Source organism: Macrobrachium nipponense, chromosome 2 (assembly GCF_015104395.2).
Source record: "Macrobrachium nipponense isolate FS-2020 chromosome 2, ASM1510439v2, whole genome shotgun sequence".
In the NCBI taxonomy this organism is placed as follows: Eukaryota; Metazoa; Arthropoda; class Malacostraca; order Decapoda; family Palaemonidae; genus Macrobrachium; species Macrobrachium nipponense.
The window spans coordinates 91,742,591-91,759,222 of record NC_087201.1 but is presented as its reverse complement, the minus strand read 5'-3'; the positions used below and the strand labels follow the sequence as shown (position 1 = coordinate 91,759,222).

At 47.8% G+C, this 16,632-nt stretch overlaps 2 protein-coding genes across 2 annotated transcripts in view; one reads left to right on the top strand and one right to left on the bottom strand.

Moving 5' to 3' along the window:
* Window positions 1-16,632, top strand: part of LOC135221252 (uncharacterized) — a 291,718-nt gene that overhangs the window by 249,106 nt on the left and 25,980 nt on the right. The window lies entirely within an intron of this gene.
* Window positions 1-16,632, bottom strand: part of LOC135220785 (probable ATP-dependent RNA helicase DDX27) — a 173,608-nt gene that overhangs the window by 132,540 nt on the left and 24,436 nt on the right. The gene's annotated exons all lie outside the window — the stretch shown is intronic.

The window sequence follows — 16,632 nt, the reverse complement described above, 5'->3', positions numbered from 1 at the left end:
CAAGAGCGATCCAGTGCCTTCACAGGAGAAGACTTTATTTAGGGATGAGGATTCAGACACCTCTTTTGAAGGCTTTCCCGACTTCAGAGAGGGTCGAGATGTTACTAGGGCAACTGGAGAAGTTCAGGTCGACAAGAGAGCAACCAGTTTCGGAATGGCTAAGTCTCCTGGGGAGAATGTCCTCTCTCTCCCTTCTAGTTCCTCGGTCTCGTCTTCGGATCCGCTCCTTGCAGGCATGTCTCAGGAATCGCTGGGACTTTCGGGACAGGAGCGCAGTGATCTGCTGGGACGATTCTTGCCGAGAGGATCTTCGGTGGTGGTCAGAAGAACATCATCTGACCACCGGCGTAGATTTGGACCTCCCGATTCCGGACGTTCATCTGTTCACAGATGCCTCAGATCAGGGTTGGGGAGCAATCCTAGAGGGAGCTCAGCCAAGGTCCTTTGGAGGGATCCGGATCGGAGAGAGTCCATAAATTTCAGGGAACTCAAGGCGGTAGAGGCATCATGCACCTTCGAGGAACAGGTGTTAAACCTTACAGTAGCCTTAGCATACCTGAAGAAGGAAGGAGGTACAAGATCCTGCAATCTGAACGAAGTGGCACAGAGAATTTTAAGGTGGTGCGAGACACACAGGGTAAAGATTCTACCACAATTCATCGCAGGCAAAAGGAATGTGGTGGCAGATTCCTTGAGCAGATCAAGGGAAGTTCTGGGGGCAGAATGGACTTTGGTTCAGGAGGAAGTAGACCTTCTTTTAAACAGATGGCCAGCAACGATAGATCTTTTTGCCACGAGTCAGAACCACTGACTACCGGTTTACTTTTCACCGGTGATGGATCCTATGTCAGCGGGGACAGACGTGATGTTACAGTCATGGGACAGGATGCAGGTGTATGCGTTCCCTCCTTTTGGCATGTTGGATCAGGTACTGGTACTGCGGAAACTCAGGGACTGTTCACTCAGATGACCCTAATCGCCCTATTCTGGTCTCAAAGATCTTGGTTCCCGGATCTTCTACAAATGCTAATAATGACCCCAGTACTTCCTCACAGAAAGTACCTTTTAAGATAGCCACATTTTCATTGGTTCCACCAAAACCTTCGAGTGCTAAGGCTGGCTGCATGGAGACTATCCAGCGAGCAGCAAGAGAAGCTGCTTTTTCACGAGGAGTGGCTAGACAGCTTACTCTCTGTCTAAGAAATTCCACAAGAAGACTATACCAGGTGCGGTGGGCAATGTATAGAAGTTGGTGCAGTCCTACAATTCCGAAAATAGCGGAATTCTTGCTTTTCCTTAGACAAAGGAAGAACCTCTCGTACTTGTCAATTGCAGGGCATAGAGCTATGCTTAGTAGCACCTTTCGTTTCCATCTACCTGAAATATCTTCCAGCAGAGTGATTCATGTTTTTATACATTCAACTTCCCTGCCAGATATATACTTAGCTGTAGACTCCGTCGTCCCCTACAGAAATTCAAATTTCGCGGCACACGCTACCGGTAGGTCAGGTGATCTACCGCCCTGCCCTGGGTGGCAGGACTAGGAACCATTCCCGTTTTCTAATCAGAATTCTTCTGTTGCCCGGACCGTCAACATTGTTGTTGGTTCCTCTCGACTGGATTTTCTTTTTTCACCGGCAATTGATCTTCTTGACCGACTTTTGGTGACGTATCTGGATTGTTGGATTGGCATACGCTTTTGTGGACTGTTTTGTGGACTTGCTTTGGATTTTTCTTAAAAATGTCTGACGCTGGAATGGTTGTGAGACGTTGTGTGAATGTAGGCTGTAAGGTGAGGTTGCCGAAAGCTTCGGTAGACCCTCACACCGTATGCAAGGGTTGCAGAGAGTATGAATGTTCTTTCACTAATACATGCAAGGAATGTGAGAATTTGAGTGAGAGAGAATGGAAGAATCTAACTAATTATTTGAAAAAGTTAGAGAGAGAAAGAGTGAGGAAAGCTTCTTCTAGAAGTTTGAGTAGTTCTAGATCGAATGAACTAGTTCCTAGTTTGGGATCTTCCCCAATTGTAAGAATTGCTACTTCTCCTTCCTTTTCAGTCTCTTCACCTATCGCAGCTCCTGATAGATTCGGCAAAAGAACTTGCGGATCTAAAAGCAGCCTTCAAGATCATGGAAAACAAAATGGCTGCTCTGCAAGGTAAGGCTAGTGATATTACAGTGGACAGTGATGTGAGTGTCCCCAGTGTAGTGGAGGGGGCATCTGGTCGGCTCCACAACGCTCCCAGGTCTAGACCTCTTCCAAGCTCACATGCCCAGAGGAGAAGGAATGTCAAAAACCGTAAGGAGGTTGTGGAGAATCCCCACCGATCAGGTGTCCCTTCGGCAGGTTCTGTGACACCCCAGACTGCCAGGGATCGCTATTGTAAAAGCGTCCTGCGTGATTGTTTTTCTTTGTCGGGGTCTTCGTCTCCTAGACGTGATTGGAGGGATTCGGATCGCTCGTGACCACTGAAGAGGAGTTGGAAGGCTAAGACTATTGACTCGAGCCCGGAACACTTCCCTGAGGAGTCTCCTTCGGAGGTTAAGAGGGCAAAAAGAGCCATATTGTCACCCATAGTTAGAAGGAGTCAGGAGGTGGAGCCCATGGACTCCTCCCCTCCTCCTTCTCCTCCTCCCGAAGAGGATAAAGAGGAGGTTACTAAAAGATTTCTGGTTTCCATGCAGGAACAGATATCTTCTTTGGTAGGAGTGCTTTGTCAAAAGGAAGGATCCTCCCTCGAAGGCAAAGACACTTCCCTTCCATCCAAGAGGTCCTCCAGACGTGTGGAGGTACCTGCCGCCAGGATCGATGCTCTACTAGAGGTGAGGCTCCTAGCAAGAGCGGAGTCAAACCAAGCGTAAGGAGTCATCCAAGCGCAAGACTCTTATCAGTTGCGAGGAGCCGATCAGGCGTCTGGCACCAGCCAGGAGTGAAGAGTCACCCAGGAGGCAGGAGCCAAGAGCCAGGAGCGAGGAGTCTCCCAGGAGGCAAGAGCCAAGAGCCAAGAGTGAGGAGTCACCCAGGCAGGAGTCAGGAGTCAGGAGTCAGGAGGCAGGAGTCAGGAGTCAGGAGTCAGGAGGCAGGAGGCAGGAGTCAGGAGTCGGAGTTCTTCCATGAGGCAAGATCCGAATAGACTCGTATCTGGAATCGATGACTCTTCTCCAGACAGAAGCTCCTCTCCTTCGGATCGTAGGAGGTCTTGGAAAGACTCTTCCTCCAAACGAGAACTTTCTCCTTCTTCGGATCGGGGTTTGGATGAGTTGTCTGATGACGAGCTTCCTACAAATGAGGGACTCTCGAATTACAAGACCTTAGCCTCCTTGTTACTGCAAGAGTTTGGAGACACTCTTAGTCCAGCCGCTCCTCCTTCTCCTCGTTCTCTCTTTTCTAGTACGACTACTGTGAAATCCTCGGCCTTCCTGAAAATGAAACCAGCGATTTCAATGAAAAAGGCCCTCCAATCTTTGGATTCTTGGATGGGCACTAAGAAAGAGTTGGGCAAAACAGTATTCTGCATGCCTCCTTCCAAACTCCATGGAAAGAGAGGTATTTGGTGCGGGACAGGAGAGACTATGGGTCTTTCTCTTCCTGCATCGGCAGACGCTGACTTTGCTAACCTAGTTGATGCCTCCAGACGACACTCGTTAGTCTCGGTCAGATCTACGTGGAGCATTTCAGAATTTAACCACTTTCTTAAGGGACTTTTCATCACTTTAGAAGTGTTCAATTTTCTGGATTGGTCTCTCAGAGTTCTGGCTAATAAGTCTAAGGACCCGGAATTTTTTAAAAACCCAGAAATTCTCCATAGCGTCCTGTCTTGCATGGACAAGGCGGTACAAGACGGTTCGGGAGATGTTGCTTCCCTATTTGGTGCTGGTCTTCTAAAAAAGAGATCAGTTTATGGATCCCTTTTATCCAAAGCTGTTTCTCCGAGCCAGAGGACAGCGTTATTGTTCGCCCCTCTGTCAGATCATCTGTTTCCTTCTCAGTTGGTGAAAGATATATCTCGCTCGCTAACTGAGAAGGCGACACAAGACTTCCTTGTCCAAACTTCTAAGAAGAGTCGTCCTCTAGTGTCGACGAATAAAAAGGACTCTCGTCCTCCTCAGCAGCCCTTTCGTGGAGGTGCAACGGCTCGTCCCCCTTCCAGAAAGAAAGAGCTCTGATAAGAGGGGAGGTCTTCCTTCAGGCCATTCAAGAAAGGAAGGAAAGTGACTTGATGATCCTCCAAGCACCAGTAGGCGCCAGACTCCTGAACTTTGCAGGAGCCTGGGCAAAAAGGGGAGCCGACCCTTGGTCAGTTTCAGTCTTAAAGAAAGGATACGTAATCCCCTTCGAAGACAGTCCTCCCCTAACCTCTACTCCTCGGGAACTGTCAGCGAGGTACAGAGACCCTGTAATGAGAAATACTCTCCTTCAAATGGTGGAGCAAATGTGGGAAAAGGAGGCCATCGAACTTGTACAGGATCCACTCTCCCCGGGATTTTACAATCGCCTATTTCTAGTACCAAAGGCATCGGGGGGGTGGAGACCAGTACTGGACGTAAGCGTTCTGAACCGCTTTGTTCAGAAAAAGAAGTTCCATATGGAAACGTCCGCCTCAGTAATGTCAGCACTTCGTCCAGGAGATTGGATGGTCTCTTTGGACTTGCAAGATGCATATTTCCACGTTCCCATTCACCACTCGTCAAAGAAGTATCTTCGATTCATGATAGGAGGCAAGATTTTTCAGTTCAGGGCTGTGTGTTTCGGCTTGTCTACAGCTCCACAGGTCTTCACCAACCTGATGGCGAATGTAGCGAGATGGCTTCACCTAGAGGGAATAAACATCTCCCTCTACTTAGACGACTGGCTGATCAGGTCCAAGTCGGAGAATCAGTGCTTGGAGGACCTATTGATAACAAGAAATATGGTAGAATCTCTGGGATTACTCGTGAACCTCAAGAAGTCGCAACTGATCCCCAGCCAGAACTTGGTCTATCTGGGGATTCAGATGGATTCTTGGGGTTTTCGGGTATTTCCTTCGCGAGAGAGAATCACTCGAGGTTTGTCAAGAATCTCGAGCTTCTTAGAGAGAGAGAGCAGTTCAGCGAGGGATTATCTGAGCCTTTTAGGGACTCTGTCCTCGCTAGAAAAGTTCTTCTCTCGGGAGCTTCACCTTCGCCCTCTTCAGTTTTTCCTGAAAGAGGTGTGGAGTTGGAAGACGGGACAACTCTCAGACACTTTCCCGATTCCACAAGAGATAAAAAATCACTTAAAGTGGTGGATCCTTCCTCTACAGAAGAACGAAGGCGTGTCACTTGCCCTGCAGAACCCAAGCCAAGTGTTATTTTCCGACGCTTCGGAGTCGGGATGGGGAGCGACGCTAGGAGCAAGGGAGGTGTCAGGCACCTGGACAAAGGAACAGGTGTCCTGGCACATCAATTGCAAAGAGCTAGTAGCCATACACCTGGCCTTAAGATTCTTCGAGGAGATAGTCAGAGGCGGGGTGATTCAGATAAACTCGGACAACACCACGGCTCTGGCTTACATACGCAAGCAAGGAGGGACTCATTCATTCTCCCTCTATCAGATAACAAAGGACCTGTTAACCTGGACAGAGGAAAGAGGCATAACTCTCCTCACAAGATTTGTGCAAGGGATAAAGAATGTGAGAGCGGACAGACTAAGCAGGAGGAATCAGGTCCTTCCCACAGAGTGGACTCTACACACAGAAGTGTGCCGAAGTCTGTGGTCCCTGTGGGGGAGGCCTCACATAGACCTGTTTGCTACGTTCCTCTCCAAAAGAGTAGAGATCTTTTGCTCTCTAGTGGAAGATCCAAGAGCCTTTGCAATAGACGCGTTTCTCCTGGATTGGTCGGGCCTAGACGCCTACGCCTTTCCCCCGTTCAAGATCCTGGGGGAAGTACTCAGGAAATTTGTAGCTTCAAAGGGCACAAAGTTGACCCTCATAGCCCCATTTTGGCCAGCCCAAGAATGGTTCACGGAGGTACTGGAGTGGATAGTGGACTTCCCCAGATCTCTGCCAAGCAGAGCAGATCTACTCAGACAACCCCACTTCGAGAGGTTTCATCACAACCTCCCCGGTCTCGCTCTGACTGCCTTTCGACTATCGAAAGACTTGTCAGAGCGAGGGGTTTTTCTCGCAAGGCTGCAGGCGCTATCGTTCGAGGCCCGCGATCTTCACGATAAGAGTATACCAATCGAGCGTGGGAAGTCTTTAGGAGGTGGTGTAAGAGTAAGAAGCTGTCCTCCTCCAGTACCTCTATAGTTAACATTGCCGATTTCCTCCTTTTTCTGAGAGAGGAATCGCACCTTTCCGTGTCGACAATCAAAGGATACAGAAGCATGCTGTCTTCAGTATTCAGGAATCGAGGGCTAGAGATTGCAGAGAACAAGGATCTACATGATTTGATTCGGTCCTTTGAAACTTCAAAATCAGCCAATCCCCTCCTAGAACACCTAGTTGAATCTGGACGTGGTCCTGAAATTCCTTACCTCAGATAAATTCGAGCCTCTACATCTGGCTTCCTTCCGCGATGTCACTAGGAAATGCTTATTCCTGTTGTCTCTCACGATGGCCAAGAGGACGAGCGAATTGCACGCTCACGACTCCACAGTGGGATTCAAAGGAGATGCGGCTATCTGTTCGTTCCAGACATTGTTTCTGGCGAAAAACGAGAACCCATCAAAACCTTGGCCCAGAAGCTTTGAGGTAAAAGGCCTATCTAACCTCGTAGGCAGAGAAACAGAGAGGTCTCTCTGTCCAGTTAGAGCTCTTAAATTTCATACAATGAACTTACCTGTCAGATATATACTTATGCTAAGACTCCGTCGTCCCCGACAGAAATTCAAATTTCGCGCCACTCGCTACCGGTAGGTCAGGTGATCTACCTGCCTGCCCATTGGGCTGCAGGAACTTATGGAACCTTTCCCGTTTCCCGTTTTCTATCATATTTTCTCTGTCGCCGGTGGTATCACATTGTTGTTACTACCTCCTGACTGGAATTCGCTTTTCAAGATTTTTTTGATCATCTATATTGGATTTCTTGGTGACGTACTGGATCGTTGTTTTGGCATTCGCTACTGTGGACTGGATTTGGACTTGCTTTTGATTTTTCTGATAGAATGTCTGATTCAAGTGTTTTAGTGTGAGTGTTGTGTGTGGAATGTAGGCTGCAAGGTGAGGATACCGAAGGCTTCGGTTGATCCTCACACTGTATGTCGTAAGTGTAGGGGTTTGACTGTTCTTTAGCTAACACCTGTATTGAGTGTGAAAAGTTGAATGCTAATGAATGGAAGACCCTAACTTCTTACTTGAAGAAGTTAGAGAGGGATAGAATTAGACGGGCTGCACAAAAGGGTGTGAGTACAAGGCCTATTGAGCCTTTTTTCTGATCTAACTCTCCTATTATTAATGATTTTGATTCTCCCTATGTATCTGAACCCTCACAGGCTTTGCATTCGGATTCGTCTTCTGAAATCGCCAATCTGAAGGCTACTCTTCGTAGATGAAAGACAAAATGGCGGCCATGCAAGGTAAGGCAAGTGATAGTGAATTACTTAGTGAAGTGAGTGTTCCCAGTGTTGTGGAGGGGGCGTCTGACCGTCCCTGCGATGCTCCCAGGCCTAGACCTCTTCCAAACTCATACCCAGAGGAGAAGGAAAGTCGAAAGTCGTACGGAGGTTGTGGGGAATCCCCAACGGTCAGGCGATCCCTTCAGCAGGGTTCTGTTTCGCTACAGTCTGCTCAGGACCGCTTTAATACGAAGCGTCCTACGAGATTGTTTCTCGTCGTCCGGTTCTCCTTCACCTAAATGATGGTGGAAGGACTCGAATCTTTCTAGGCCACTGAAAAGGGCACTGGAAAGAACGCGCGTTTGACTCGAGCCCGGAGCGCTTCTCGGAGGAAGCCCCCTCTTCTATCAAGAAGGCTAAGCTGGTCTCGACGCCTCCTTGATCGGTAGTTGAGGATCGCACTCCTTCGAGTTCTCCTGCTTCTTCTATTGAAGAGGACGCTGGTGTGGCTTCCAAGAGGATATTGCTAGCGGTACAAGAGCAGTTAGCTCTTTGGTTGGAGTTCTTTCGAGGGATCCCCCTCGCAAGAAGGACGCTAGACTTCCTATTAAGAAGTCTCGTCTTCTTTCGCCTGCCAGACGTGAAGCGTCCTCCAGGCATGAAGAGCCTTACAAGCGTGAGACGTCTTCCAGGCGCGAAGATTCTTTCAAGCGTCAGGAGCTATCCGAGCGAGTTGCTCTAGATAAGGATACTCTCAGTCCGCGAGGCCCCGCCAGGCTCGAGGATCAGCCAATCCGAGGATTCACCAAGGCGCGAGGCGCCAGCCAGGCGCGAGGAATTCAGCCAAGCGCGGAGGATTCGCCAAGCGCGAGGCGCCAGCCAGGCGGCGAGGAGTCAGCCAAGCGCGAGACGCCAGCCAGGCGCGAGGAGTCTAGCTATGCGTGAGGCGCCAGACAAGCGCGAGGCGTCAGCCAGGCGCGAGATGCCAGCCAATCAGCAGCCTAAGCGAGAAGCGACCAGCCAAGCGCGAGGCGCCAAGACAAGCGCGAGGCGTCCGCGGGCGCGAGATGCCAGCCAAGCAACAAGCTCCAGCCGTCTAGCCAAGCGAGAGCTCCACCAACGCGAGGCGCCAGACAAGCGCGAGCGCCAGCCAAGCGCGAAGAGCTTTCCCAGGCGTGAGAATCAAGCAGACGCGAGCTACTAGTAGACTTGAGAGAGAATCTGTTCACTCTGTGAGTCCCTCTCCTAGTAGGAGTTTTGGTCCCGCCAGAGTAGAGAGAGAACTTGGTGGAATGATCCTCGTCGTTTTTCAAGCCGATTCTCCGCACGGTGTGGAAGTAGATTCGGAAGACGAGGTTAACGGTAGAGAAGGCTTCTCTAACTATAGAGTTCTGACGGACCTTCTTTTGCAGGAGTATGGAGATTCGTTTACTCCTGCGGCTCCTCCTTCGCCTCGATCACTGTTTTCGAGTGCGATTGTACCGAAGTCTTCGTCGTGTTGAAGATGAGACCCACGATCTCTATGAAGAGAGCTCTACAGTCTCTTGACAAATGGATGTTGTCGAAGAAGGATCTGGGCAGAACCACCTTCTGTATGCCTCCAGCCATACTTTCTGGTAAAAGAGGTTTCTGTACCGAACTGGGAGAACATGGGCCTTTCTCTCCCAGCGGCAGCTGAAGCGACTTTTCAACCTTGGTTGATTCATCGCGGAGACACGCTTTGAATGGAGCTCGTGTGACTTGGGTGATTTCTGAGACTGATCATCTCCTCAAAGGCCTCTTCCATATTTTGGAAGTGTTTAATTTCCTAGACTGGTCCTTGGGGTGATGTCTAAGAAGGCTCATGACTCGGAAGGTCTAGACCCTGAAGTCATTCTTAGTATTCTGTCATGTATTGACAAGGCAGTACAAGACGGATCGGGAGAAATCTCCTCTCTCTTTGGAGCGGTGCTCCTTAAGAAGAGGTATTTTATTTTTAGTGCCTTCTTAACCAAGGCTGTTTCTCCCTCACAGAGAGCAGCCCTGGTTTTCGCTCCCATGTCAGACTTCTTGTTTCCTTCTCAGTTAGTGAAGGACATTTCTCGCTCACTGACTGGAGAAGGGCGACACAGGATCTTCTCCTTCACACTGCAAGGAAGAAGAGACCCCTAGTTGCGGTTGACAAGAAAGGACCGACTTCTACGGTTCAGCCCTTTCGAGGAGGCCCTCCCTCCAGAGCTCCCTCTAAGAGAAGAGGTCCTGAGAGGAGAGGTAAAGCTTCTTCCCGTCCCTTTAAGAAAGGGAAGTGAAACAGACAACCTCCAAACACCAGTGGGTGCCAGGCTTCTCGAATTTGCAGACGCCTGGACATTCATAAACTCGGACGCCTCTTCGATGTCCATAATCAGGAAAGGGATATCTTATCCCCTTCCAGGACAGTCCTCCCATAACGACTATCCGCGGGAACTGTCAGCCAGATACAGGACCCTGTACTGAGGGATACTCTTCGTCTGATGGTGAATCAAATGTGGAACAAACGAGCTATAGAATTAGTTCTGGAGGCAAAACTCTCCAGGGTTTTACAATCGGCTTTTTCTGGTTGCGAAAGCCTCGGGGGGCTGGAGACCAGTACTAGATGTCAGCGCTCTGAACAAGTTCGTTCTAAAGGAGAAGTTCTCTATGGAGACTTCGGCCTCAGTCCTTGCGGCTTTACGTCAAGGAGATTGGATGGTGTCGCTGGATCTCCAGGACGCTTATTTTCATGTCCCAATTCACCCTTCTTCGAAGAAGTACCTCCGTTTCATGGCGGGGGGAAGGATCTTTCAGTTCAGGGCCTTGTGTTTCGGCCTGTCCACAGCTCCTCAGGTCTTCACAAACCTGATGAAGAATGTGGCGAGGTTCTTCACCTCAAAGGCGTCAACATCTCTCTATATCTGGACGATTGGCTCATCAGGGCCAGAACAGAGAGACAGTGTTTGGAGGACCTTTCTTTGACCCTAGACCTGATAAAGGCATTGGGACTACTCGTGAACCTCGAGAAGTCACAACTGATCCCCAGACAGAACTTGGTCTATCTGGGGATTCAGATGGATTCTCGGGGTTTTCGAGTATTTCCTTCGCAAGAGAGAATCGTGAGAGGCTTGGAGAAAGTCTCTCTCTTCTTAGGGAAAGAACGAACTTCGGCGAGGGAATGGTTAAGCCTTCTAGGGACCCTTTCCTCGCTCGAACAGTTTTTCTCTTCTCTAGGAAGACTGCATCTTCGTCCTCTTCAGTTTTTCTAAGGAGATCATGGAATTGGAAGACTGGACTTCTCTCCGACAGTTTTCTCCTTCCAATGGAGATGAAACCACACCTGCAATGGTGGTTGTCCCCTCTAAAAGAGAACAAGGGAATTTCTCTGGAAGTTCCGAACCCAAGCCGAGTGTTATATTCAGACGCATCGGAGAAGGGTGGGGAGCAACACTAGGACTGAGAGAAGTGTCAGGCACCTGGAAGGCAGCACAGGTGTCCTGGCACATAAATTGCAAAGAACTTCTAGCAGTTTCACTGGCTCTAAAGTTCTTCGAACCTTTTTGTGGCAAACAGTGTGGTCCAAGTGAATGTGGACAACACTACCACAGCCCTGTCCTACATTCGGAAGCAAGGAGGAACTCACTCCTTGTTCCTATACGAAATAGCAAGAGATCTGCTACTTTGGACCTCCCAGAGGAACATCTCCCTCCTGAAGATTTGTTCAGGGTACGAGAAACGTCAGGGCGGACAGACTGAGCAGGAGAAGCCAGGTCCTTCACACAGAATGGACCCTTCATTCAGAGGTGTGTCAGAGTCTTTGGGATCTTTGGGGCACTCCTCATGTAGATCTGTTCGCCACATTCCTTTCCAAAAGGCTGGAAGTCCTTTTGCTCAGTGGTGGAAGACCCAAGAGCTCTCGTGGTCGACGGCCTTCCTGCTAGGACTTTGGTCTCATGTAGAGCGGTAATCGGCTTTTCCCCCTTTCAAAATCCTGGGGCAAGTGTTGAGAAAGTTTTGTAGCGTCCAACGGACAAGAATGACCCTGATAGCCCCGTTTTTGGCCAGCACAAGATTGGTTTGCAGAGGTGCTGGAGTGGACAGTAGACTTCCCCAGATCCCTTCCAAGAAGGATGGATCTTCTCAGACAGCCACACTTCGAGAGGTTTCATCAGAACCTCCCCGCTCTCGCGCTGACTGCCTTTCGACTATCGAAAGACTTGTCAGAGCGAGGGGCTTTTCTCGCGAAGCTGCAAGCGCTATCGCTAGAGCACGCAGAGCTTCCACTAGACGAGTCTATCAGTCTAAGTGGGAGGTTTTTAGAAGGTGGTGTATGTTCCTAAGAAGTTGTTCCTCCTCCAGTACCTCTATAACCGAAAAATCGCTGTGAATTTTTCCTTTTGTTCCTGAGAGAAGTCTCTCACTATCTGTATCGATTATCAAAGGATACAGGAGCATGCTTTCGGCAGTCTTCAGAAACAGAGGCCTAGAGATTGCTGATAATAAAGATCTGCACGACTTGATTAGATCGTTTGAAACGACAAAATCTAAGGAACTAACTCCTCCCAGCTGGAACCTGGATGTAGTTCTCAAGTTCCTTTTGTCTGACAGATTCGAGCCTCCTCATTTAGCTTCGTTTAGGGATTTAACGAGGAAATGCTTGTTTCTCCTATCTTTGGCGACAGCCAAAAGAGTTGGTGAACTTCACGCCCTTGAAGATGAAGTCGGTTTTAACAGAGACTCGGCCTTCTGCTCGTTTAGAACACTTTTTCTAGCGAAAAATGAAAATCCCTCGAATCCCTGGCCCAAGAGATTCGAGATTAAAGGCTTATCGAGTCTAGTAGGTAGAGAAACAGAAAGGTCTCTTTGCCCTGTAAGAGCCTTGAAGTTCTACTTACAAAGGAAGAAACAAATGGGAGGCTCTAGACAAAGTCTTTGGTGTTCGATTAAGGACCCCACAAGAATCATGTCTAAGAACGCATTAGCTTTCTTCATAAGGAGCGTCATTACAGATGCTCACAAGTTTCTGTCCTGACGACTCTTTTCCGCGTTTTAAGAGTAAAAGCTCATGAAGTTAGAGCAGTGGCGACGTCTCTCTCTTTTCAGAAGAATATGTCGCTAAAGAAAATCATTGATATGACATATTGGAGGTGCAATTCGGTATTTGCATCTCACTATCTTAAAGACGTTCACGTGACCTACGAGAAATGTTTTTTCTCTAGGCCTTTCGTTATCGGCGGATACGATACTGGGTAACCGGGAGCAAACACCAAACTCCTTAACTTGTACATACCTTCTACTAGATATGTTCTAGATTTCTGCTGACATATGTTCTAGATTTCTGCTGACAAAGAGGGCTCGGTGCTGCACTGGCGGCCAGTCACTTTTGTTCAGTAAGGAACTCTTGTGATATCTTTTAGAGGAGTATTAAAGTTTTTTTTTGAGAATTTTTGTATGAATGCGTATTAGTTTCGAGTTATGGGTTGGTTTGTAATGAGTTCGGGATAACTCAGAACAATTCTATATACTAACATGGTGGTTAGGATCAGGTGGTCGGGATTGGTTGTGCTCCTTCATAAGGTGTGTTGTCATAGAAGTGGTCCAGTACCCATTGACAAAGTCCTTTCAGGCTCTGCCGAGTAAGCGGTTCATATACCCATCGGCAGACCCACAGGAACTCTTAGCCATAGATCACATATCTCGCTAAAGTCTTGAGGTGATGCAGACTACCGGGCTACAGCCACGAAGTCTACCACCTATCAGGTAGGAACCAAGGTTTTTCTTTTATACCTACAACATGTGTTGTTTACCTGTCTATTCCATATTAGCTGTCTCTTACCCTCCACCAAAGGGTGCCAATCAGCTAAGTAATATCTGACAGGTAAGTTCATTGTATGAAAAAAAAAAAAAAAAATGATATTGTTATAATACAATAAAGTTTCATACATACTTACCTGGCAGATATATACGATTAATGGCCCACCCAGCCTCCCCGCAGGAGACGGGTGGAAGAGAGAAAATATGATAGAAAACGGGAATGGTTCCTAGTCCTGCCGCCCAGGGCAGGCAGGTAGATCACCTGACCTACCGGTAGCGAGTGGCGCGAAATTTGAATTTCTTTCGCGGACGACGGAGTCTAAGCTAAGTATATATCTGCCAGGTAAGTATGTATGAAACTTTATTGTATTATAACAATATCATTTTTATTTAAGAGAGAAAGAAACAGATGGGAGGATGTCAACAAGGTCTTTGGTGTGCTGTGAAGAACCCCAAAAGACTCATGTCTAAAAACGCCTTGGCCTTATTTGTGAGAAGCGTGATTACTGATGCACACAAGAACTGCTCGGATGAATCCTTCGGTCTTCTAAAGGTTAAGACTCATGAGGTGAGGGCAGTAGCAACGTCCCTGGCGTTCCAAAAGAATATGTCTCTCAGGAATATCATTGAGACTACATATTGGAGGTGCAATTCAGTGTTTGCGTCTCATTACCTGAAGGATGTGAAAGTGACTTATGAGAAGTGCTTCTCTCTAGGTCCATTTGTATCAGCAGATACAGTTCTGGGTCTTGGAGCAAAGACTGATCCTTAAAATATTTTTATCTTTAATGTACATAAACCCTCTTGTCAGATATGTGCTTGGTTTCCTATTAGCAAGCGTACTGATGTCGCACGGGCGGCTGGTGTCATTGCTGGTAGGGGATCAGGGATATGTATGGCTAGTAGGGGGGTACAAATTTTTTTTTTTATGTTTTGTTATAAATGAACGTGTATTTATGTTTCGAGTTTTTGGTTGTTTGTAAGGAGTTCGGGGATAACTCCTTGCAATCTTAGAACTAACATGGATGTTAGGATCAGGTGATCGGGATCGGTGTTGTGCTCCTTGAACAAGGTGTATTGTCATGTTAGTGGAATAGCACCCATGACAAAGGGAGGCCTTTAGGCTCTTGCCGAGTAAGTGGATAAGACCCCATTGGCAGACCCACAAGAACTCTTAGCCATAGATCAATATCTCGCTGAGGCTCTTGAGGCGAAGCAGACTCCTAGGCAGTAGCCACGAAGTCTTCAGCCTAATAAGGTAGGAACCAAGGTTTATTAATACCTACAACATATGTTGTTTACCTGTCTATTTCAGTAGTTAGCTGTCTCTTACCCAACCACCGCAACTGGGTGCTAATCCCCAACTAAGTATATATCTGGGCAGGGAAGTTTGAATGTATAAAAAATGATATTGTCATGATACAATAAAGTTTTATACATACTTACCTGACAGATATATACGATTAATGGCCCACCCAGCCTCCCCGCAGGAGACAGGTGGAAGAGAAGAATTCTGATTAGAAAACGGGAATGGTTCCAAGTCTTCCCACCCAGGGCAGGCGGTAGATCACCTGACCTACCTGTCGCGTGTGCCGCGAAATTTGAATTTCTGTCGGGGACGACGGAGTCTATAGCTAAGTATATATATCCTTTGTCATGGTGTAATTATGTATAAAACTTTATTGTATCATGACAATATAATTTTGTTGAGGTCTTTTAAGATCGAGAGGCTGAGGACCCCGTCTCACGCACCTCCCTGGAATCTTTCAATGGTCTTAGGTTTGCTGGCTTCTTCAGATTTTGAGCCTTTGGAGAATTTAACGCTGTAAGAGCTGACGAAGAAGGTCCTCTTTCTAGTAGCGTTAGCAACAGCAAGAAGAATAGGGGAACTTCAAGCTATCGCCAGAGATATTTCATGGGTTGGAGAGGATCTGTTCCTGTCTTACCTTCCCGAATTCCGAGCAAAGACAGAGTCAGAGTCTAATCCTCTTCCCAGGTCGTTTAGAGTAACAGCGTTGACCGACTTCGAGAAGACAAGGAAGAGTTGCAGTTATGTCCGGTGAGAGCATTGAGAGCTTATGTGAATAAGACGAAGAAACTGAAACCCAGACCCAGAACCTTATTCGTTTCCCCCTAAAACCCCTCTCGGTCGATCTCCAAAAACGCAATCAGCTTTTTCCTCAGGGAAGTTATTCAACAAGCAATAACTGAAGGCTCAACCAGTTCCGATAGTACAGTGTTGACAGGAGTCAGAGCTCATTCATTAGGGGGATGGGCAACTTCGGCAGCTTCTTAGGAATTTTTGTTTTTCAGTATCGGCGAATCTGCAGGCAGTGACTTGGAAGTCGGTTTCTGTTTTCACTTCCTTCTACTTGAGGGATGTTCAGTTTCAGTCCGACGAAGGGTTTTCTTTAAGTCCATTTGTGGCAGCGGGAGCAGTTATAGGGGATAGCTGTTAGTTAATACGAGTCAGTGATCAGAGTAAGTATTAGAGTAGGGAGCGAATATTAGGGATATGTAGGAGGTATTCATGATAGGACATATCACGAGAGGATTTTAAGTATTAGGACAGATAGGAAAGAACAGGTCTGGGTCTATCAGAGGGTATTCTTCCAAGTGGCAACCAGGCAGAGAACAGACAGGGAGGCACAACACTACAGGAGAGGACAGCACTACGAACGACAGACACCACAATGTTTTTTTGGTTTTCCCTCCTCCGTACATGAGAGGCCTAAGGCCACATGGGAGGTCTTCAGTTTCCCTCCATACATGAGAGGCCGAGAGCCACATGGGAGGTCTTCAGATTTCCTCCATACATGAGAGGCCGAGAGCCACATGGGAGGACTTCAGTTTTCCTCTACTCAGGTGAGGCACATAGCCAGCTGAGAGGAAACAGGTTTGTATCCCTCCTGCACTCAATGAGTTTTGACCTTTAGGGTAGAGGTGCAGGGAGTTTTTCCCTCCACACATGGGAGGCCTAGAAGGCCACACATGGGAGATTAGTTTGGACGAGTGACAAATGAATTTGAGACTGACTCGGGTACTCGTCTCCAAATGCATTCTGGTAAAGAAAATGAGTCGGGTGAGTGCTTAATTATATTGACTGTCAACTGGTACAGTGGAGGGCGCGGCAGATTTGATTCCCCACCTCCAAATTAATGTTGTTAGTCGGGCTTATTCAGGTGTTCAGGGGGTGTATTGCAATATGAAGTTTTTATTGTAAAACTAATATTGTAATACCTACCTGAATACCATGAATGTACCCTACCCTCCCCCCTCCCCCCCTCATACAGAGTTTTATTGAGT